The sequence below is a fragment of the Sceloporus undulatus genome, chromosome 2, assembly GCF_019175285.1.
Source record: "Sceloporus undulatus isolate JIND9_A2432 ecotype Alabama chromosome 2, SceUnd_v1.1, whole genome shotgun sequence".
NCBI classification, from domain to species: Eukaryota; Metazoa; Chordata; class Lepidosauria; order Squamata; family Phrynosomatidae; genus Sceloporus; species Sceloporus undulatus.
This window is the reverse complement of record NC_056523.1, coordinates 54,679,093-54,702,246: the sequence shown is the minus strand read 5'-3', so window position 1 is coordinate 54,702,246 and position 23,154 is coordinate 54,679,093. Positions and strand designations below refer to the sequence as shown.

The 23,154-nt window shown below is 40.3% G+C and overlaps 1 protein-coding gene across 3 annotated transcripts in view; it reads right to left on the bottom strand.

The window, feature by feature from the left end:
• KBTBD12 (kelch repeat and BTB domain containing 12) overlaps positions 1-15,695 on the bottom strand; it is a 75,399-nt gene extending 59,704 nt beyond the window's left edge. For all 3 annotated transcript variants that reach the window (XR_006102453.1, XR_006102452.1, XM_042454449.1), the window contains exon 1: positions 15,562-15,695. The gene's annotated coding sequence lies outside the window, so the exon portion shown is untranslated. The remainder of the gene's footprint in view (positions 1-15,561) is intronic.
• Positions 15,696-23,154: the final 7,459 nt, after the last annotated feature.

Here is a 23,154-nt window from a genome sequence, read left to right as displayed (position 1 = left end):
AGGTTGCCAAGGGAGACAAAACACAAGCAATGATGTGAGTGAGGTGGAAATTGCTGAGTAAAAAACAGTTTTTAGATGGTAAGAATACTTTGTCTATGTGAGTCCAGTATGCCTCCTTGCTGCAGTGCTCTTGGTAAGAGGCAGCACCAGGTCTGTGCATGTTCACTTGCAGAGAGGACTTGCTCCCTGGAGTTCAGTGCAGCCACTTTCTCTCTTTTTATTGTCCTTAGTTGCATAGTAAAGAAATCATACTGGTAGGTGATGAGATTAGGGGAAGGATCATAATAATGTGTTACTGAAACTGTTAGATGGAAGTTATAAGAGGCTAAAATCTAGGCGCAAAAGCTTGGAAAGAACCCTGAAGGCACTGCCTGTTGTTTCTGCCTTCTTGTCTTGAGTGTACATCCTTGAACCTTTGTAGATCTTAAGGAGCCGGCTAAAATCCTGGCACTTTGGGGCAAACTTTGAGTTCAAGCAGTCCTAGACTTGAATAGGAAATGTGATCTCAGGAATGAAACTAGAAGTCTGGTAGGAGAGACTGCATGGCTATTGTTTAAAATGAGATGCAAGAGAAATCATTGCTACTGCCTAAGATGGCTGGGGGATGCTGGGAGCTGCAGTCCAAAGATGCAGCTTTTCCAAATTCTATCTATCTATCTATCTATCTATCTATCTATCTATCTATCTATCTATCTATCTATCTATCTATCTATCTATCTATCTATCCATCTATTATTATTATTATTATTATTATTATTATTATTATTATTTTCTTTTATCCTGCCTTTCTCTCAATATTGGGACTCTAGGCAGTGATATAGGGACTCAATACAGTGGGTTCTTGGTATCCGCTATAGTTTGGTTCAAGGACCCCATGTGGATACCAAATCTGTGAATGCTCAAATCCTATTATATACAATAGTGTAGTAAAATTATATAAAATGACAAAAATCAAAGTTTGCTTTCTGGATTTAAAAAATATATATTTTCAAGCCATGGATGGCTGAATCTCTGGATGCAGAATCCATGAATATGAAAGAATGGCTGTACTGAATTCCAGCCCTGTTCTCTTGGCGTCAAGAATACCAACCACAATTCTTTAAGAAGCTTATAGTTTGTCAGAAATTAGTGTTAATAAATACCAAGTTAAGCACATTGATTATGATGACCTACACACAGCTGCAGTGTGTAACGATGGCTTTAACAGGACATAAAACAGCCCAAAGGCACCAGATCCCATCTGATCTTGGAAACTTAGCAAGGTCAGTTGTAGTTGGTACGTGTATGGGAGCCCACCAATGAACATCAGGAGCTGTAAGCTATATTTCAAAGGAAGGAACTAGGAAAACCACCTTGGAGTATTCCTTGCATTAAAAAATCCTGTGAAATTCGTGTGATTGTAGTAAGTTGACAGGTAACTTGAAGACACATACAGTACATAAACATTAAACAGGTTAACAACACTTGAAGTGAGATCAAGCAGACAGTAGAAAAGATAAAGCGAATAGCAAGAAGGAGCAGAATCCGAACTTGGGCCAGCCTGCAGAACTATAGAGAGGCACTGCCTGATCGATTGATGGATTGATGGCATTTATATTTTGCTTCTCAGCCTACTAGGGCCTCCAAAGTGATGTACACCAGATAGATAAAAACAGCTAAAACATAACATGCACAAAAACATTTCAGAACATACTGAAACAACTTCTTTACAATAATTTTGAAAAACTGATAATGTAACACAGTCAAAGTAGCCACTCCTGGTTTTAAGGATCAAATGCCCTGGGAAACAACAGTTTTTCCTGCCCACTGGAAAATCTAAAGGAATTTAGATCCCCATGTATCCACCCATCTTGCCTCAGAGGATGGTGGAATATAGAACAGGCTCTCTCTGGCAATCTTGAATTTGGACTAGCTCATAGGTAACCAAAGGCCTACAGTCTCCTTACATTTACAAGGAAATTAAATGCAATTGATGCTGGGGAGAGGGAGGAAGATAAACAGCACTGTTTTGTGTTGCAATTCAAAACTTTAATACAATCCAATATTTACATTACACATAATAAAGAGGAGTCCCTCAGACTATTTCATACAGGGGAAATGTATCATCATCCTGAAAAAAGAAGAAAGCGGTAGCCTCCCAGAAATGCTTGAAGTTGCATGATTACTTATCATATGCATAAGCAACACAGCGGTGCATCCAAGGGAGAAAGGAGCACAAATGCGAACTTAATTATCATACGAGTACGTACCCATCAGGTTCCAGATTTCAAATTAGTGTGTTTGCGCATGCACAGAGCAAGGAGTATCGCATCGCAGAGATTTTATGCTTCTATTTGAATACGAGAGCTTCCTTCACCCCAGGGTTACTATACAGGCTTTCAGAGTCTAGAGGAGTCTATATGAGGACCCAAAGAGAGTTAACCCCCCCCCCAAGTTAGAAGTGGACAAGAATAAGGAGGCATGCTCAGGCTCCTCATCCTTATTCCCCCCCCCCCCGGTCTTCGCTCTTTCCTCCTTGAAAAACAGCTGCTTTCCTCTCAGCAGCCAGGGAAGACAAAGGAGTACCAGAAGCAAACTCACAACAAAGGATCATAAGAATTGAAGTTTCTTTCTCATGGGGGGGAGGGGAATCCCATGGTTGAACTGGAAATGCCTTTCACACTAAGGCAAATGCGAAATGAACACAAATTCACGATAGATATGGACTTGCAAATTTGGTATTTTTGCAAAAGGAGCTATTTCAGGGATCTCGCACGTTTCTGTTTGGGATGCAACCTGTTTACATGCAATGTCGTGTGAAAGTCTTTTGCAAAATTACATGCAATACATTGGATGACCCCAGATTCTCACTCAGTTAATCTTCCAATTTTCCCCATGTGATAAAAGTCTGAGGTTTCATTATGAGAGAATGAAAATCACATAAAAATACTCCACTGTTTTTCACAGAAAGATAGGCTGGAATATTAGAACCAATAAAAGGGCAGGGGGAATCAGTGATACGGAGATAGCTGAATCTTATTTAATCTTAATTTAATTTACTCTTATGTAGCCACTATGAACTTTTTCCTGATTTCTCTCCTCAACCTCTATGCTCATTGCTTCTGCACCTCAATGAGTTTTATAACTATAATTTTCTTTTTGTCTGCCTTGATGAAATTGCCTTGTAATATTTATTTTAAAAAAACAATTAGTTCTATAAATGATATTATTTTGGCAATGTTGGTGACCATTTAATGATATCCTAAACAGTTTCCATAATATTTGTCTACTTCATAGACAGAGAGGATTCTGAGCAGAACCTGAATCCTAACAGGTAGGGAATGGCTATGTTGGGATTTTGTTTGTTTGTTTGTTTGTTGTAATTATGTATTAAAATATGCAGTTGAAATAGGCTTTTAAAAATCCCAGATTTTCAATGTGCATGCTAGAAATGAAAAGATAAAATAATGCTGAGTTAGGTGTAAAGTAGTTGCGTAGATTTACTCCAGCTGTGCTCTGTCTTTTGGATCAAGACATGGAGAATTTCTTAAAGTGTGAGTGCAATTCAGTGTCTAACTATATACGCCTGCAATGAAAAAACTTTTTCAATATTGTAGCTGTTTTAATGTATTTTGGGGTGCTGGATTTTAAAAAAATACACAATAAAAATGTCCTACCACATATGCATCTTTAATAAATTCAATATTTTTATCAATTCAGTTGTTACTCAGCTTTGATTAAGGGTGGACAATGATGGTCCAGTGTGATTTCTTTTAGTGCTTTTGAATGGATTTTTGTGTTTCATATTAATGAATTGAAGTGTTTTCAAAGTCTATTGGAAGACTTTCCCCCTTTCTTAGAGCCTTATCACATATGAAAAGGCAGCCAAAATAGAATAGGAGAGGAGCTGTTTTCTCCATGCCTCTCCACATGCTGTCATAGCACTTCTCTTCCTGAGGGAGACTGTCATAAAAGCATGCCTTTTGTTGTACTGGAAAATCTGTTTGACAAAAAGCACACTTTTATGACTCCCTCGGGAAGAGAATGGAAGTGCTATGACAACATGCAGAGAGGCACAGAGAAAGCTTCTGCTCTCTGACTCTATATCAGCTTTCTTTTCTCAAGTGATAAAGTTCTTACTCTTTGCAGGATCATTTCATCCAGTTACATACTACAATAGAGAAATGTCAAAGCAAGTTGTGAAAAAACTGTACATGATTGAGCAAATCTGAGGTCATTTTTGAATTTAGAACATCACATTCCTATAAAACCAGAAAACATTTTTAAAAAGTTTTTATAACCACTAATTCTGCAAGCCTTTGCTATGGATGTACTACACAAATCCCTTACTGTATCTAACGAACAATGCAATATAATGCTGTTATCAGTTTCTTGTCAGCTGCCTGCTCAGTTGTGATACCATCACTTTCCTAATACGCTAATTGCTGGGTCTTCAATGGCTTAGAAAATCTAGGTTGCTATGTATAAATACAATGGAAATAGCATACTTTAAGTCTTAATATAAAGGGAGGGAGAGGGGAAAGCGACAAGCTCCCATTTTATTACTGTTATTGGTGGCTTTGTGTCCTGACAATGTTAATTTGGTTTTCTTTCTGTAATTCAGTTTTAAATTCAGTAATTATTATGGTAGTTAACACAGCATGCTCTCATATTCTTTAACAAAAGTCTTGCAGTTGTGCTTTGCCTGCTGTATGTCTGCTGTCTGTGAAAATGACTAATGCCCTGAACAGAGTGTAAATGTAATTGTATAAAAGGTTGTATTCCTATACCTACTTACCAGGGAGCACGTTTCACTACTCTAAAATCTAAATCTTTCCCAGACTATATACATATATGTCACAGTGGACCAGGGGTGTAGATATGGGAGAGGGGCAAATTTAGAGAATTGCTTCCCCATAAAAATTCTACACCCCCAAATAATATTTACTTCAATTTTCAGTTTTTTAGCATCCCCCCACCAATAGCTACAGTATTTCAATGGACATAGGATGAATAATACCCACTGAAGGAGGAAAACTGAGGAAATTACCCACATCTGCCTGAATATTTGTATTCTCACTAAATTATTGGGGGGAGGGAATGTTTATATGGGTTTTATGTGTACCGATGCTGGCCCATTAAACATTTGTCTTGGTAACAGTACAAGGGTTTGAGTGAACTCCACTAACAAATGCCACTGACAGCCAGTCATATAGAGTGTTGGGGTATAAAGCCTTTAAAGGAACAGGCTTCATTTTAAATGCTTGCTTAGCCGTGAAGTTATCCAGATGAGCTTGGGCTAGTCACTTTCATCAGCCGACATAAGCTACCTCACAGGGTTCTTGTTAAGATAAAATTATAAGGGAGTTCTATTTATGTCATTCTGACCACCTTGGAGTACAAAGATAGAATGAACATTATTTCTGTCCTTTTTTTTTTTTTTTTAGAGAAGGCTACTCTCACCTGACTCCAAGAAAATAAACTTTACAGCCAAAATAACAGAGGAACAGGATTTAGAATATAATTCTATTAGAAATTTATCTATTTGAGGTGCCATAATTTGCTTTGGGTAATGAATCAGCTCAGAGTGGACCACTTTTCTTCATCTGGCATTTGTAGAATTCCTTCTCCTTGCTGTCCAAAGAGTTTCAGATGTACATTTGAAAAATACACGAAATACAAAACTATGGATTTTGATATGACTCGGGGATAAGTCAAGGGTAAAACTTAGAGGCATGTAACAAAGGATCTAAAGGATGAAGCAAAGGAAAACAATGCCAAAAAACTTGCAAAATTCCAGTAGGCATCACTATTTGTGCTCATACTAAAGGCTGGATGGTTTAGAGAATAGACGGGGGTCAGTGCTTCCATGACAGATTATGCTCTTGTATTTCACCAGGGGATGGTTCCTTTTTAAAATAAGAGTTAAAGTTCAGTACTTACATTGACCAGTGGCTAAGTTGACCCAGGTTTTGGGGGTCAATTTTTTGACTAAAATTTCTAGACTTATACACGAGTAAATACAGTCATAATGAAAGGGGTTTGTTGTCTACTTTTTGCTTCACTGATGCTGCAGGGGAGATGAGGTAATGATATATTCTGGTGAAGTAGATGGTGAAGGGATGGTAAATTGAAACGACTGAAACTTACTTGTTGTGGTATGTTGTCAATCTCGTGTATAAGTGGAGGTTAGGTTTGGGGGCCAAAATTATGGATTTTTATATGATCTGTGGATAAGTCGAGGGTAAAACTTAAGGGCATGTAACCATGGACATAAAGGATGTCCTGCTCCCTTCTCCTGCATCTTCCCAATCCAGCTGCCCCCTCTGAAAGCAGCTGGGCTGAGAAGAGCCTTGGGGAGTGAATGATTGCCCTCCCTGCCATCTTATTACCATATTGACTTGTGTATAAGTCAACCCAGGTTTTTTGGGTCAATTTTGTTGTATAAATTTTTTTCCTTATACATGAGTATGTACAGTAGTTAGCAGAGTGGTTTTGTTATGATGATGATGAAACTGTCAGTACAATTTCTGGATGCTTTGCAATACACCACTCAGATATTGTACTGTACACTTAATGTTGTCCTTTTCCCACACTGATCACTGTTTTAATTGGGAAAGCAGCTTGACGCAGTTTTTTTCATGTAGAAAGTAAAGAAATACCTAACATCTCCATTTAAAAGCTCTCAGGAGCCAGGAGTGAAAAATACCATTGCCTAAGATCTCCAATATTTTTTTTAATATATGTAAAAAGGCTGTCAGTTACAGTACAAGGCTGGGTAGACTATTGATCTAACTAGGATTCAATCACAAGTGGGAGGTGGGGGGAGGGGAATGTACCAATCTGCAACAGGGATCCATTCCCATAAATATACCATAATTCCATCCAGTTTGTCCAGTTTGTTTGTTTTAAATAAATCTTTATTAAATTATTTTAACATATATACTGTACAATGTTGCATATGCCCCATTCCCTACTCCCCTCTCCTGCACGGCTTGAAGAGTTTAGGATGAATACACTGTTTACAATTAATACCTAACATTCAATATGTGGGATTTAATTATTGACTTCACTGTACTCCGTATTCCCTTTAACCTTCTCAAGCAGGATTTCCCAACCCAAATCCCAAGCTTCTACTTTCCTTTCTCCAGTATATTTTAATCTTCTATCTCTAATAATATCAAACAACAGGTTATCTGCCAAATACTTATCTACCTTAGTGAAGTTCCAATTTTTACTTTCTTTCTATCCTGATGCTATCACAGCCTGTGTTGCTTTTAATATATATATTTTTATTGCTTTCTCTTCATTGTTCTTCAGTCCCTTATTCTTCAAATGTAAAGTTATACAATTCTCTTTGCTCAAATGAACATCCTTACCTCTAATTGTATTAATCTCTCTTATCACTTCACCCAAAACTTCTGAACAAACGGACAATCCCACCACATATGCATGTAAAAACCCTTGGACCCACTGCAGTGGCAACATTTAGCTGTTAGATTGTTATTGAAAAGTGCTAACTGAGAAGGGGTCCTGTACCATCGCCCTATTAATTTCATCTGTTGCTCTTTTATTCTAGTGTGCTTGTTTCTCTTAACCTCTTGTATCCACAATTGTATATCTTCACTTGTTAAATTTAGATCTCTTTCCCAAACTCCTTTCAAAATGTCTATGATTTTAAACTGATGCTCTAATATTACTCTATATATAAATCCAATAATACCTTTGCCTTCATTTAGCATCTTTTTTATGATCCTCTTCAATGGTGTTATGTTATTTTCTTTCATATTTTTAACTATATCCTTTAACTGTTTATTAATTCTAGCTGCATGGACCCAATACTTCTTTCCAATTAAATTGGTGAGTCTCTCCATCCCACATGGGTTGCTCTCTTCATCAAGCAGGTCACCTATAACTCTAATACCTTCATTTTTTATTTTCTTTAGTGTTCTCCCTAGTTTGTCCAGTTTGTTCTGTGTTGAATGATAGTCCAACATGAAATATCTTCAGACAGAGAGTGGAATTGTTTAGCGATATTCCCTTGTCCTTCCAGCTCCATCCTAATTCCCTTTCTACTTCTCTCTTGAGGACCACTCTTGCATCATTTACAGACATATTTGGGTACTATATTGCAACAGTATCTCTATAAAGATAATACTGGACTATATGTACAATATTGTAATTTGCATTTCCAGCCAGAAATGGTGGTATGGGTGGGTGGCTGGGTGAGGTTGAGAGAGAATTATGTTTACTTGCATGTTATCTTGGGCCTATCTATTTTGCCAACAACTCTCACTGTTCTTGGGATTTTTCTCATCTACCTTATTAGGTAGATCTCAAGGCCTAGCCTTCAGTCTCCAGTTTTCATGGGTCATCTACAGGTGGGAGACAAGGGTGCAAATTCTCCAGTTTTGCGGTGGGGGGTGGGCTTAGTTCCAGAGAAAAGAAAAGGGCTGTATGCACATCTCCATGAAAGCTAGCAGAACATCAACTTACTGCAATTTGCAAGGCTTAAAATAAATCTTGTTTTGTTGCTGCAATTAAAAAAAAACTCTCTATGTACAGTTGGCCCTCTGTATCCACAGATTCCTTATCCATGGATTCAAGCATCCATGGCTTGAAAATATTCAAAAAAGATATAAATTCCAAAAAGCAAACCTTGACTTCACCATGTTATATAAGGGACACCATTTTACTATGCCATTGTATTTAATGGGACATGAACATCCACATATTTCGGTATCGGGGGGGGGGGGGGCGTTCCCTGGAACCAAACCTCAGGGGGTACTGAGGGCCCACTGTAGTTGCTTAGGCACGTTACAGATGCACCGAAGGGGCGTATTAGGGTTAGGAAGGGGCGTAGTAGGGTTGAGAAGGGGCGTCACTTCCGGACGCCCCTCAATCCTAGTATGGACCGAGTCCGTACAAAATGGCGGTACCCATCCACATGGGGGCCGCCATCTTGACATTGCGTCCGCACGTCGCACGGCACAAATAACGGTGCGAGTGCGCCATTGGCGCCTCGCGGCATCATAGCCGCACCGCAAAGAGAAGTGCTATTTTGGGACTTCTTTTTGCTGCGCGGAGGAGCCATGTGGTTAGTAGGCTGGGGCTCCTCCGTGCTGCAAATGGCGGCAGTGGCAGACCACCCGTTTTGGGCGGTCTGTAATGCGCCCCAGTTAGGGTCCTCTTTCCTTCTTAGCTGTGATGCCAGGGCTTACCCTCCACTCTGCTCTGCATCCACCTTCTGGCTAGATTAAATGTTCTTTATTCTGTCTCCCCAAGTAGGTTAGCAACTATCATTGGTGCTTAATGACATCACCAGGAATCATCACTAGCTCTCAAGTTATGGCTCTGAAAACTCAGGGCCTGGAATGATCCTGAGCTGGCAACCCTAACCTTATGATTCTGTGTCCTTTCAAACAGCTGGCTCTCTTTTTTGTTTATGAAAAACTGTAAACTTTGGGGCTAAATGCTCTTGAGGGAGTGTTTCAAAAAGGAAAGCACAAACTGTTTTCTTAGAATACATATTTGTGTCTTTTTCACATAAGAGAAAAAAAGGAATAACAGAGAATATAAGAGTATAAAATAACTCAGAGCCCTGTTAAAGAGAGGGCAATAAACAAACACATTAAATAAATAAATGGTACAAACAAAATATAGAAAGATGTTTTTGTCCCTCGCTGATAATACTACAAGCGAGGGACATCTGGTGAAGCTGAATGGAATGGGATGCTAGACAGATAAAATACAAGAGTTCTTTGCACAGCTGTGGGATTTGCTACTGGAAGATGTGATCATGGCTGCCAATTTGGATGGCTTTATAAAGGGGGTAGGAGAAACCCATGCAGCATAGAGCTGGGAATGGCTACTAGTTATTATGACTATGGTGTTTCTCCAGTATCTTGTACAATATGCCTCTGTCACTCTGGAACAGGAGCAGAAGGATGCTACTGCATTTATGCCCTACTGGTGGAGGCTTCCTTGGCCGGTGTGTGTGAAGAGAATGCTGGCCAAGGCAAGCCTTTAGCCTGATGCAGAACTTTTCTTATTTTCCTAACCATTTCCCTGTTTGCCTCATAATACTATAAACATGGGTGGTGATGAATGTGCAAATGTTCCCTCTTGTGTTACCACAAGAAATTCAGATTTGGAAACTCGCCTTGCAAACTGCACGATATTGTTATAATACTATTATCCCACTTTTACTGCTCTGGTTGCCTTTTCTGGAATACTGGGATTTGCAATTTAGGGAAGGGCATTTAGAATTCTCAGCCAGAGAGCATGTGGAAATCATAGAATCATAGAGTTGGAAGAGACTACAAGGGCCATCCAGTCCAACCTCCTGCCATGCAGGAACTCTCAACCAAAGCATCCCTGATAAATGGCCATCCAGTCTCTGCTTAAAGACCTCCAAGAAAGGACACTCCACTACACTCCGAGGGAGTGTGTTCCACAGTTGAACAGCTGTTACTGTCAGGAAGTTGCTCCTAACGTTTAGGTGGAATCTCTTTTCCTTTAGCTTGCATCCATTGTTCCAGGTCCTGTTATCTGGAGCAGAAGAAAACAAGCTTGCTCTCTCCTCAATATGACATCCCTTCAAATATTTAAACAGGACTATCATATCACCTCTTAACCTACTCTTCTCCAAGCTAAACATCCCCAGATACCTAAGTGGTTCCTCATAGGACATGGTTTCCAGACCCTTCACCATTTTAGTCGCCCTCCTTTGGACACGCTCCAGTTTCTCAATGTCCTTTTTGAATACTGGGCACAATATTCCAGGGGAGGTCTGACCAAAGCAGAATAGAGTGGTGTTATTACTTCCCTTTATCTAGACACTATACTTCTATTGATGCAGCCTATAATTGTCAGGGATGATGGGAGTTGTAGCTCTTCACCTCTGGCTCTAACTCACCACCTTGTTATGCACCGGCGCTGACCAGTTTTGGCCAGTGGTTAAAGCTTTGCTCTAAAGCAGCAGAGTTTCAGGCTGAAGACCCTGACAAACTCTCCAAGCCTTCTCACTCGTGCTTCCACAGAAGTCTTCACACTTCTCCAGGATCCTGCTGGCTCTTGTATCTTCACCCAAGACACCAGACAACTCAGTAGTCTTATATAAAAGATCTACTTTATTCTACTATATACAAATACTCCACAACTATCCACACAATACATTGGGATTCATAACAATTATTATAGCCATTGGAAAACACCACCCACTCTTGTCAGTTTCCACCCAGTGGGCGTGTACATCCATTTTCATTGGTTCTCATATTTCAACCCATAATTAAATGATTTCACCATCTCACCTTGTCCACTTAACAATTCTCAGGTGTTTTCAATTATACTCTCTGCATTTCTGTCCTTGGAATTTAGGACTTGCTAATTACATTAGCTTTTACACCTGTGTGGCTTCTTAATTGCTTTTGCTTAGTCATAGTGACTCTCACATACATGTTTTATTTCCATCACTGTATATCCCATGTTGCTTTTTCCTTAGCAATAATTGCACTGGCCTTGTTAGCTGCCGCATCGCACTGTTGACTCATGTTCAACTTGTGGTCTACTTGGACTCCTAGATCCCTTTCACATGTAGTCTTGTTCAGCCAGGTGTCCCCCATCCTATATCTGTGCATTTTCATTTTTCCGCCCTAAGTGCAGTACCTTACATTTCTCTGTGTTGAATTTCATTTTGTTAGCTTTGGCCCAGCTTTGACCTAGTCTATTCAGATCATTTTGAATTTTGATCCTGTACTCTGGAGTATTAGCTACTACTACTAATTTGGTGTCATTTGCAAATTGGATAACTATGTCCCCAATACTGTCATTCAAGTCATTGATAAAAATGTTGAATAGCACTGGCCCCAGGACAGAGCCCTGTGGGACCCTACTTGTCACTTATCTCCAGGATGAAATGGAGCCATTGTTGAGCACCCTTTGGGTTCAGCCAGTCAACCAATTACAAATCCATGTAACAGTTACCTTGTCTAACCCACATTTTACAAGCATGTTTGCAAGAATGTTATGGGGAACCTTGTCAAAGGCCTTACTGAAATCAAGATATACTATATCTACGACATTCCTTTCATCTATCAAGCTGCCATTTTTATTCAAAGAAAAAGGTCAGATTTCATAGAATCATAGAGTTGGAAGAGACCGCAAGGGCCACCCAGTCCAACCCCCTGCCATGCAGGAAATCCAAATCAAAGCATCCCTGACAGTGGCCATCCAGCCTCTGCTTAAAGACCTCCAAAGAAGGAGACTTCCCTACACTCTGAGGGAGTTTGTTCCACTCCCTGGCATGACTTGTTTCTCTGAAACCCGTGTTGACTTTTTGTGATTATGGCATTGTCTTCTAGATGTTCACAGACTCTCTGTTTTATGATCGTCTCTAGAATCTTTCCTGGTATTGATGTCAGACTAACTGGACGATAATTGTTGGGACCCCCCCCCCCTTTTGAAGATGGGGACAACATTTTACCTCCTCCAGTCTGCTGGGACTTCTCGTCAGAAATCGTGCAAAACCCATAAATCATAGTGGAGGCATCATCGCCCGCTTGTTCCGTCAGTAAAGCATCCCTGAAGCCACCATTTGGCAAGAACGGGATCTTCTGTTTTTGCCAAATAGTGGCTCCAAGGACTCTTTACCGAAAGGACGTGTGAGCAATGCCTCCACTACAATTTATTGACGGGAGAAAAGTGCAGTGGTGTGAATGCCAATCACAGGTTTTGCAGGATTTCTGACCATTTAATGGCGATTTACACACGGTAAACCTCCTGTGTGATATTCTCCATTTTAAACTGCTTAGGGAGTGCTTTTAAGTGCACTGATAAGCGGTATAGAATTGTACTTGCTATTGCTATTGAATCCACTATCCTGAACCACATAAAGAATATGTATGCACAGAGAAACAGGCACAATGCTTCAGGTAGCTGCTCTCCACACCAGGAAAAGGCACTGTAGGACTAAAGCACTCCTCCCTTCCCATGTTTTTTCTTAATCTAGGAACTCTTTGAAAACTGAAAAAAGACCCACTGCTTGATGAGTAAGGGGAGGAAGGGAGCCAAGAGAAAGGCTGAAAAAGCAACAGGGTGGAAGAGAGAAAGACCAGTGAAACAGCAAAAGAGTAATGACAGAGAAAAGAGAAGTGTGAGGATCAGGTGGAGGGGTAAGAGGTTTCTAATCCTTGCAAACCTGGACAGATCTGTTAGTACACAATACAGTTAACACCAGTGCTACATAATTTTTGTTCCGACTGCTGTGAAGCAGCATTTCTGCAGTCATTTCCTTTAGTTTCTTCAGTTACCTGAAGACCTGAAGTCATTGTGTCAGACTCTGGTCTTTCATCTTTTATCACATTTGGCATGCATTCATAACTTTAATCATCCTATCAGAATTAATTAATATATCACAAGTTAAAAACCTGGTACCAACAATATAAACCAATAAATAACTCACCAAACACATCAGAAGGCACAATCTAATCTCACATTGCACAGTAATGTACTCTGAGCTCATAATTCAACAGTCATAAACTGATTTTTTAAAATAAAAAAAATGTAAAAATTGATTCCCAGAGTTTAATCTGTAAAAGTAGTCTAGAACTAGGCTAAAATTTCATTTCCTTCCATTTGCAATTGTCCACTTGTTGATCTGTATAGCATTAGGTAGTCTAGCTTTTGCATTTGGGACACATTTTTTCCTATTTTAACACTTCTTCAACCTCATACAGGAAAAAAGCTACTAACTTTGACTTTAAATGTACCATATATACTCATGTATAAGTCGACCTCATGTATAAGTCGAGGGCAGGTTTTGGGGCCAAAATTTTGGATTTTGATGTGACCCTTAGGTAAGTTGAGAGTAAAACTTAGGGATGTGTAACAAAGGATCTAAAAGATGAAGCAAAAGAAAACAGTGCCAGAGAACTAGCAGTGATTAATTTCTGTAACTTTATAACTTTCCATAAATTTTATATTTTACAACTCTTTGAGTGCAAGTTTGATCATGTAGTAAAGCACAAACTTCACATTTTTTAAAAAAGGCGACTCACTGCAAAGCAACATCATAATATCCTGTTTAACGTAAGAATTGTCTTTACATTGAACTGAAATGAACAGTTTGATAAAGAATGGAATGTACATAGTTGGGTCATGCTACAACATCTTCTGAATACATTTTTAACTAGAAGTATATTTTAATGAAACCAATAACATGCTTCATTGGGTTATTACAGTTTAAAAGTTTGCACACTGGTTGACCCTGCTGAAATCACAAGGACTGCAATCACAAAAGAGGTGAATAGACAATCCCCAAGGCTATTGTTCATAAGTTTCCAGGAAGCTTCTCAGTACTCTTTTTTAAACTATAACTTTGCCTGATTTTAACACAGAAAACTACTAAACAAACCCCTTTCACCGCTCTGTTTCTCTTGCCATTCCTTTGGCTTCTGCCAGAAAAAAGCCTTGCAAAGGAGGTTTGGGATAGAAGGCTGATCTGGTGAGTTTAAGAGATCAGTGATACTTGCTGAAATGAAATACTGAGTGTAGTTTCCAAATATCCTGAGTACTTCCATACCTCTACATGACAGCTACAGGAAAAGAGATTCCACCTCAACTTTAGGGGAAACTTCCTGACAGTAAAAGCTGTTAGATGTAGAACACACTCCTTCGAAGTGTGGTGGAGCCTCCTTCTTTGGAGGTTTTTAAACAGAAGCTGGATGCTATCTGTCAGGTGTGCTTTGATTGGGAGTTCCTGCATGGCAGGGGGTTGGACTGGATGGCCTTGTGGTCTCTCCCAGTCCCAACTCTATGATTCCCCCCCATTTCTTTCTCTATTGCCTTCCTCTTGATCCTAGCTTTGCAAAGGAGGTTTTGGATGCAAAGCTGATCTCTCCCCATTTCTCTTTCTCTCTTGCCTTCCTCCCAAACCCAGCTTTCAAAGGAGGTTTGGACTCTCTTTTTCTCCCAGTTTTGGCAGTCCCAGCCTTGGAAAGGGGGATTACCATATTGACCCTTATATACGTCTATTTTGGGATTTTGAAGCTCATTTTGAGGCATAAATTTTTTGACTTATAGTCGAGTATATACGGTAAGGAAAATTCATGTAATCCAAGGAGCTATGTGTACAAGTTACTTCCATAAGTGAGAGAGGATTCCTCTACTGAGTGCTCTAAAACCATGCTACTGTGGACTTGTACCAGCCTGCAAGCCAGTCTGCAGAGGGTTTCCAAGAAAAAAAACAAAGAGTTGTAGCCAGTGGTCCTTGGCATAATGGAGGAAAAAATGCATCCCTCATATCAGATGGTCCGAAAAGCTATGCCCTGAAGAACAATCTCAACAGCTGTTCATCAGAATTCCATATTGAAATGGTCTCTCTATGCTCATCAGCTCAAACCTGTAGAATATAGTAAGCCCTTTTTCTTATACTTCTTAAGGACTGCCTACAGCCTCCATTCCAGCCTTGTGTACAACAGTATCACCTTGCCACTAAAGGCTCAGCCTTCAACCATTTACTGTCCTGAACCTCAGCAATAAAACTCTGCATCTGTTAAGCCATTTTAAAGGGGACATATTTACCTTCTTTTCCTTTGTACTTTTCATTTCTTGGGATCCTTATAGCTTTGGAAAACCAGGCAGTAGAAGTGGAGAGTTACAGACCAGATGAAAGAGACAGAAAGCCTGGCTGTACCTCAACCCTGCTGCTGATGTCAGAGTCTCATGTGGATGGAGAGAAAGCCAGAAGATATAAATAGGCTGGGTTCAATATTATTTGACTTGGCTCTGCGAGAGGCCTGTATTAATGTCACATTACAGGGGCACATTGAGACTTAGTGAGACACTGACTGATTCATATTTCTGCTTCTTCTGTATGAGTTGCCACTTAACTATCAAAATTAGCTTTGGGGAACTCATTTAAACAACACTGTTGGTCTCTGGGCTAGGAACCAGACTGTAATACTAATATGTGTGCTGCTGCTGTACTGGCCATGACAAGTGTGCTACCTGCAAAAAAAGACAGGATGCCTGTAATAGTTACATAGATGAGGAAATTTTCGATTACAAGGGAAACCATACTTAGCAATCAAGAGTCAGGAATGCTTACAGAGAGTGACAGACAGACCATTTGGGTGACCTGAACTATCTTCTTTTCTTGTTTTCTTATCCTGACCCTTCTGTGATATAAAATGATACTCTGAGTGATCTTTTTCACTTCTTTCTACCAGGTATTTCTTAGCTCCCACACCCCAGAAAAGAGCTAGATTAATTTGGTGCCCAAACAATGTTTTTTATTTTTACAATAGAATTTCTATAATAAAGACTTTTACTTTGATGTTTATCACACTATGCTCTTAAAGAGCTACTATTCCAGTGTGACTCCTCTAGCAGCCTCCTGTTGCATGCTGGGATTGGCAGTTTTAAGGAGCTGAACTTCTCTGCCTGAGAATTCTAAATACCCCTCCTTAAAACTGCCAATCCCAGCATGCAACAGGAGGCAGCTAGAGGAGTCACACTGGAATAGTACCTCTTTAAGAGCTCGTCTGATAAACACCTTTGTTTCTCTAAGCTGCTGTCTTTTGTTCCTTACTTAGCATCACTGGTACAAATTTCTGTACTTCTTTTCTATTAATTTAACAGGTGTAGTGTGCATAGTTACATTTTCTGAAGATTCCTCTTCATCAGTGGTCACAGGGTTGTCAATAGTGACAGCTGCATACAGCTTAGTACCTTTAATGGCTGCGTAGAAGAGAGAAGTTCAGTAGTTGCTGTTTGTCATACAATAAGGTAATTAGCTACGTTTGCTGAAATTTTCATTAAAGCTACAGGAGTCCCTTCCAGTTTTTACTCAGCCAACCCTAGCTGGTAAGACAGAGGTTTGTCACATATTCACATCTAATGTTCCCCTCTTACTCAATTTAGAGTTAAGGAGTTTGATCCAACAACGTTGCTTCCAGCAACTCTCTATTTATTTATTGCTCTATAAACTGTTCAGCCTAGATGGAGTGGGAAAGATGCCAACTGAGTAACATATCTAAATAAACCTTCCCTGTTACATCCTGTATTTCTGGCTCCACTGAATTGCATTCTAGTATATCAAATTAATGTCTAAATACTCTAAAGGCACCAGATCCTGTCTGATCTTGGGCACTAAGTAGGGTCAGACGTGGTTAGTAATTGGATGGGAGACAGCTAACAAATACTGGGTGTTATATATTTTCAGAGGAAGGAATTTGCAAACCACCACCAGTTATTCCTTCCCTAATAAAACATTGTGACATTCATGGGGTTCCCAAAAGTTGACAGGCAATACGAATGCACACACAAACCCAATTAACCACAGTCTCCTAAAATCAAAGAGCCTCCTACTTCTCTCTTTGCCTTATATAGGTTAGGAGGTGTGGGACTGAACAACATCAGAGTGTGGTCAAGATGGCAAAAGTTATTAATGAGGAAAAACACAAAGTAGGAAAGCCTGCAGCACTTTGCCCTTCCTTTAGCTTTGCACCCTCTCTCCCTCCTCTGAGTTTTTGAGTGCAAAACATTTGCACTTTGAACTTTGGTAATATGTTAATCGTCATCCTATTACTAACAGTTGTGAAAGGGCTGGGTACAGGAATGGTTAAACAGACACATGCTCTCTCTCTCTCTCTCTCTCTCGGGTGCTTAGCTAATACAACCTATAGTGCCGGGGGTAGGGAGAAAAAGATAATGCTGCTTTAGGAATCTATTCATAATGGAAGATTAAAATCTATCCACACCTGAACAGTGAGCTTTAAAGATAAGCTCTGACCAGAAGAAGAAAGGGAAAAGATTTTTAAAGTTTATGGAATTGGCTGTGTCTGTGAAGACAAGAAACCTAATTTTCTCAGTCAGTGTTTAGGGGTGCAGGTCAGGAGTACTTCCAATTATATTAATCAGCCAAATGAACAGTGTGATTTCAGTCTACATCATGTGGATCAATTTAGTAACAAAACTAGAAGAAGAAAAAGCACAGCAGTTTCATATTTTCATGTTGACACATTTTAAAACAGCAGCACAAAAAAAGTACTGTAATCAATTTTCATTAAAGTGATAAGCAATTCTCATCAAGTAAAACCAGAGGGCCTTTTTCATTTTTTTCCTACCTCCCTTTTTTACTCAGTTGATTTCCTGTAATAATTTTGCACAACACTGGAACTAGGCTCTGATTCTTTACCAAGATTGTGCCTTCTGCCTGGCTTCATTATCTTACAGACTCTCAAGAGCTCTTCAGCCATTTTAGCTAACTACGCATGTCTTTTCTTTGCAACTGTGAATGTAAAACAGTACAGAAAATGCCAAAATGAGGCAACAAAAAAACCATCTTGGTCTTTACACATTGCAAGATTATGTATTTATAGCATGCATGATTATATTAAAAGTTCAGCTGTGGTCCTATGAAGAAGATATTACCATCACCACTTAACTTTTGAATGACCATGGCTGAGAACTGGTATTTAGATATTCATTTTAGGCATGCACAAAAGTCTGCATAAACAGAATCAGCGGCCTGTTACAGACTGCCAAAATAAAGCTGCTTCAGGTCTCTTTGGAGGTATGCTGTTTAAATTATGCATGCATCCAGAAGCTGCACCAAAGCTGCACTCCAGTGCTTAGGAATGGAGTGTGGCTTTGCCGTGACCTCTTAGGACCCACGCATCATTTAAATAGCATACTTCCAAAGAGACCTGAAGCAGCTTTATTTTGGCAGTCTGTAATAGGCCATAGAATCACAGAGCCTGGAAGAGGCCCCAAGGGCCATCCAGTCCAACCCCATTCTCCCATGCAGGAACTCACAATCAAAGCACCCCCAACAGATGGCCATCCAGCATCTGTTTAAAAATCTCCAAAGAAGATGACTCCACCACCCTCCAAGAGAGGTTGTTCCACTGTGAAACAGCTCTTACTCTCAGGAAGTTCTTCCTAAAGTTTAGGTGGAATACTTTGACTTTCGTTTTTCACACAATAACAAGAGACCATTCTATTGCTTTTGAAATTTTAGTTGCAGAAGTTGCTTGCTATGCTGGTTGGGGAGCTGTGATTCAAGATGTACAAGCCTCCTGACTTGCTATAGCAGTTGCATGATTCTTTACATACTGATCTATTAGCCTGTGGAAAGGACTCAACTGAATTTCAATTAGACCTTCCTTTCATGAACATAGCTCACTTGCTATATATTATGGCCTTCCATGTCAGTGGAGTAGTCAAACTGTGCTTGAGTTTAAAGTGAGCTATTGAAAGATATACCAAATAAGTACAGAATGTTGGATCACACATTTAAATTTGGCATAAACTCAGAGTAGTTTCACTGGCCCATGGACATAGGAACCTCAACTGCCACTGTGCTTGATAATAGGCAGCCAACTCCAGTTTACTGAGCCCTGGTTGGTGGCGGAAGGTCTTTGGACTGATAAATCTCAAGTAGTACTGCCTTATTTCATCACCATTCAATGGAAAAACTGGAATTTTTCAGGACAGAGGCTGTTGCCTTCAGGAGTTTCTCTCATGGGTTTTGACCATATCTAACTATCAACAGTTGGAAACAGGAGGCTGAGGGCTAGGTGGGTGACCCCTAGTGTGAGCTAACAAAGAAACTCTTGCCTATTTGATAATTTATTTGTTCAAGTCATTTATTTACCATCTGTCTACTAGGCCCCCAAAAGCAATGCACAATTGATAAAAAACTCTTTTAAAACATTTAATAAATAATTTGAAACTAATTTGAAACCATTTGAACTCCTTTTTAGCAAACCAGAGAGTCTGAAAAACAGCTAGAGCAGACACACCTAATTTTAAGATTGATAGTGGATATCATGAGAAGCCATGACTCACTTGAAAAAAACAAGAATAAGGTAGGTAAGGTAGTAGGCAAGTAGAAGAATAAAGTAGGAGATAGCAGGAAAAGAGGAAGACTGCATTACAGAGGGATAGACTTAATTAAGGAAGTCATGGCCCTCAGTCCTCAGGACCTGAGCAGGGCTGTTGATGAAAGGGTAATTGGAGGTCTCTCATCTGTAGGATTGTGATAAATCAAAGTGGACTTGAGGGTAGTTAACAGCAACAACAAATATAGTAAAGAGGTCCAGCAAAATCAACTAAGGCTGTTCCTGCCTAATTACCAGATCTGAACCAAGACTGGAATAGATCTAGGTAATCCATCTCATCCAAGAAACCCTGGAGTTGCTACTACTCACTCTAAGACTGTAACTTTTTTAAAAAAATATTATAAACTGGCTGATAGTTATCTAATGGGGTAAGGTCCAGTGAAGGCCTCATCAACAATGATTTTACAATTGCTTGGTCCTCTTCAAAGAAATATTTATAGTTGCCACTACCCAATTGGCCAGTTCTCCTCTGGTAGCTCTCTAATCAGCCAGGATAAACATGGGTCTAACAGGAAAGTGGCTCACCTCCCTTCTCCAAGCAACATGTCCAAATCATCATGTTGGACAAATGGAAACTCATTCATCAAAAGTTGACCAGTATGTGCCTCAATTACTCCAAACTCTGCCTTCAAATTGGAGTTCAAGTAGAATGAATCTGAGCAATTCCTCCATAAAATATTTGGCAAATTTATCATAATGCATTTCCTAGGGCTCCACCTCAGCAGTCTGAGGACCAGAGTGTAATAGCCCTTTTGCTAGCAGTGCTAGCTTTTTTAGCTGCCGTATCACACTGCTTTCTCATGTTCAGCTTGTGGTCTACTATGATTCCTAGATCCTTTCACGTGTACTGTTTTCAAGTTATCCTATATTTGTGCATTTCACCTTTTCTGCCTAAATTTGGCATCTTACATTTCTCCCTGTTGAAATTTCTGGATCCATAAGTTCCTGAGAGTGGCCCATTTTAATGGGTCTCCTACTCAAGCAGACTTTAAGAGTCCCAGCAAATCTAAATATTATTAGGTAGTGATCTGTCCATGACAAATGATTTCTTTTGAATCCCCTTACCTACAGATCACCCTCATCCAGGCTGGCAAAAGCAAAATAAAGTAAGTGGCCTGGTACATGTTGTAGGGCCAGAAACAGATCTATGGTTTTAATGGAAGTTCAGTTGAGGGAGAACTCAGTGTGAGTATTGAAATTCCTCAAAACAACAGGTTTGGGGGAAATCAGCACAATTTCTCCATTAACTCCACCAGCTCAGGCAAGGGACTGGAGGACACAGAGGTGGATAGTATACCAACAGAATCCTGATCCTGCCTTAGAATCATAGAATCATAGAGTTGGAAGAGACCGCAAGGGTCATCCAGTCCAACCCCCCTGCCATGCAGGAAATCACAATCAAAGCATCCCCGACAGATGGCCATCCAGCCTCTCTTTGAAGACCTCTAAGGAGTTTGTTCCACTATCGCCAGCAAAGCATATTCAAACACTGGCAATTGTCAGATAGGGTACCACAGCAGTGGGATGGATTCATGATAGATAACTGCGACTCCTTCCCATCTTGCCTGCTGCTGTACCTGGAAATCTGGTGGACCCAACTGAGTTAGGGTGACATCCCTCTCTTTTCAGTTAAAGCTTTCAGACACATATGCAATGTCTACTTGCTTATCCAGGATAAAGTTCTGGATGATACAGCCCTTCCCAGTCACTGACCTGATGTTAAGCAACAGCACTTTTTGAGCAGAGAAAGTTGTACCTGAGAAGCCAGGAATCTGTTGGTTAGATGGTTAACCAGACAGAGGAACAGCAACAAGATGCCTCTCCACTGGCCTGTTCTGCCTCCACTGCCATACATCCCCATGCCCATTGCAACTGAAATAGCAGCACCCACTGTTCCCTCTGAATACATACTAAACTGACAAAGTTATCCAGAAAAATCAATTATATTGGAACAACTTCCACGACATAGTCACTCAAAGCTTGCCTGATAGAATACCACCCAGCAGGCTGAAATACAACATGGAGCTCCAGCCAAGGCTGTCTCATTCAACCCAGCTGGGTATCTCTTTTCACTGCTCTGTTTCCTACTCAGAGGGCAGTGTGTTTTCCTGGCAAGAGCTTTCCAAGGCTGATGTCCAATAGCTTGTCCTCGTCTCTTGTCAACTAGATGCAGGTCTTCATTGCAGCCCCAGGCTAAAATCCACAGGGCAAAAGCTTCAGGTTATACCTCTGGCAATTAGTTTCCGGGCAAGGTACAAGGTGTTGGTGATTACCTTTAAAGCCCTACATGGCTTGGGTCCAGAATACTTAAGGGAATACCTTCTTTCATACTGTCCGTCCTGCACATTAAGGTCCTCTGGGAAGAATTTACTTCAGCCAAAAAAATCAAGGAATTTTCAATTACCCAGAGGGCCTTCTCCACTGCTGCTCTGAAGTTATGGAACAACCATAACTGCCGGAGGAGATCCACCCCATTTCCACTCTTACAGCCTTTAAGACGGACATCTTCCGGCAGGCCTTCCCAACCTAGGCCCCATTCCCACTGGGCTATAAATCGAATCAAGAATTGGATTATAGGAACATCGTTCCCATTTGAACTCGCGTTCAATCCTTGTTTAAGGAAAATCGTTCCCATGTGAATCCACGTTCAATCCAACTTTGATAGCTTTCTCTAGCTAAAACCCGAATCAACGGTGGATGACCTGGGTTATCCTGACATCACTTTTCCAGAGGGTTTTTGTTTGTTTGTTTGTTTGTTTGTTTGTTTGTTTTGCAGCTGCCTTGTCAGATCTGCAGCAAACTAATGGGAATGACAAGGGTGTCCAAATCCGGGGAGGTGCAATGTTCAAGGGACTGTCCCGGGGGTGTCACCTGCTTTGTTCCCTTTCCTAGCATTCCCGGCACCATTTCCCCCCGTTCGGTAGCCTTTCACCAGTGGTGTGTAAAACTATTTTTTTTAAAAAAAGAAAAAAAAAAGAAAGTTCAACTGGTTTTTTGGGAGAGGGAGGGGAAAAGTAAGGAAAGAGGAAAAGGGATATGGAGAAAGGGAGGCTGGTGAAAACTTTTTGTGAGCAAAAATGAAAAAGAGATAGAGAAAAAAAACCCAAAACCCTGAACGTGGCTCTTGCATCCAGCCTTGTTTCCTTTTTTGAGACAGAAAAGGGGTGGCTGGCTGCTGCATACTGGGGTGGTTTGAAGAAGGTCCCCCTGCTCCGGAGGAGATCTATGGAGGCCAGGAGCCTCCTCACTCAGGCTCTTCTCAGCTTTG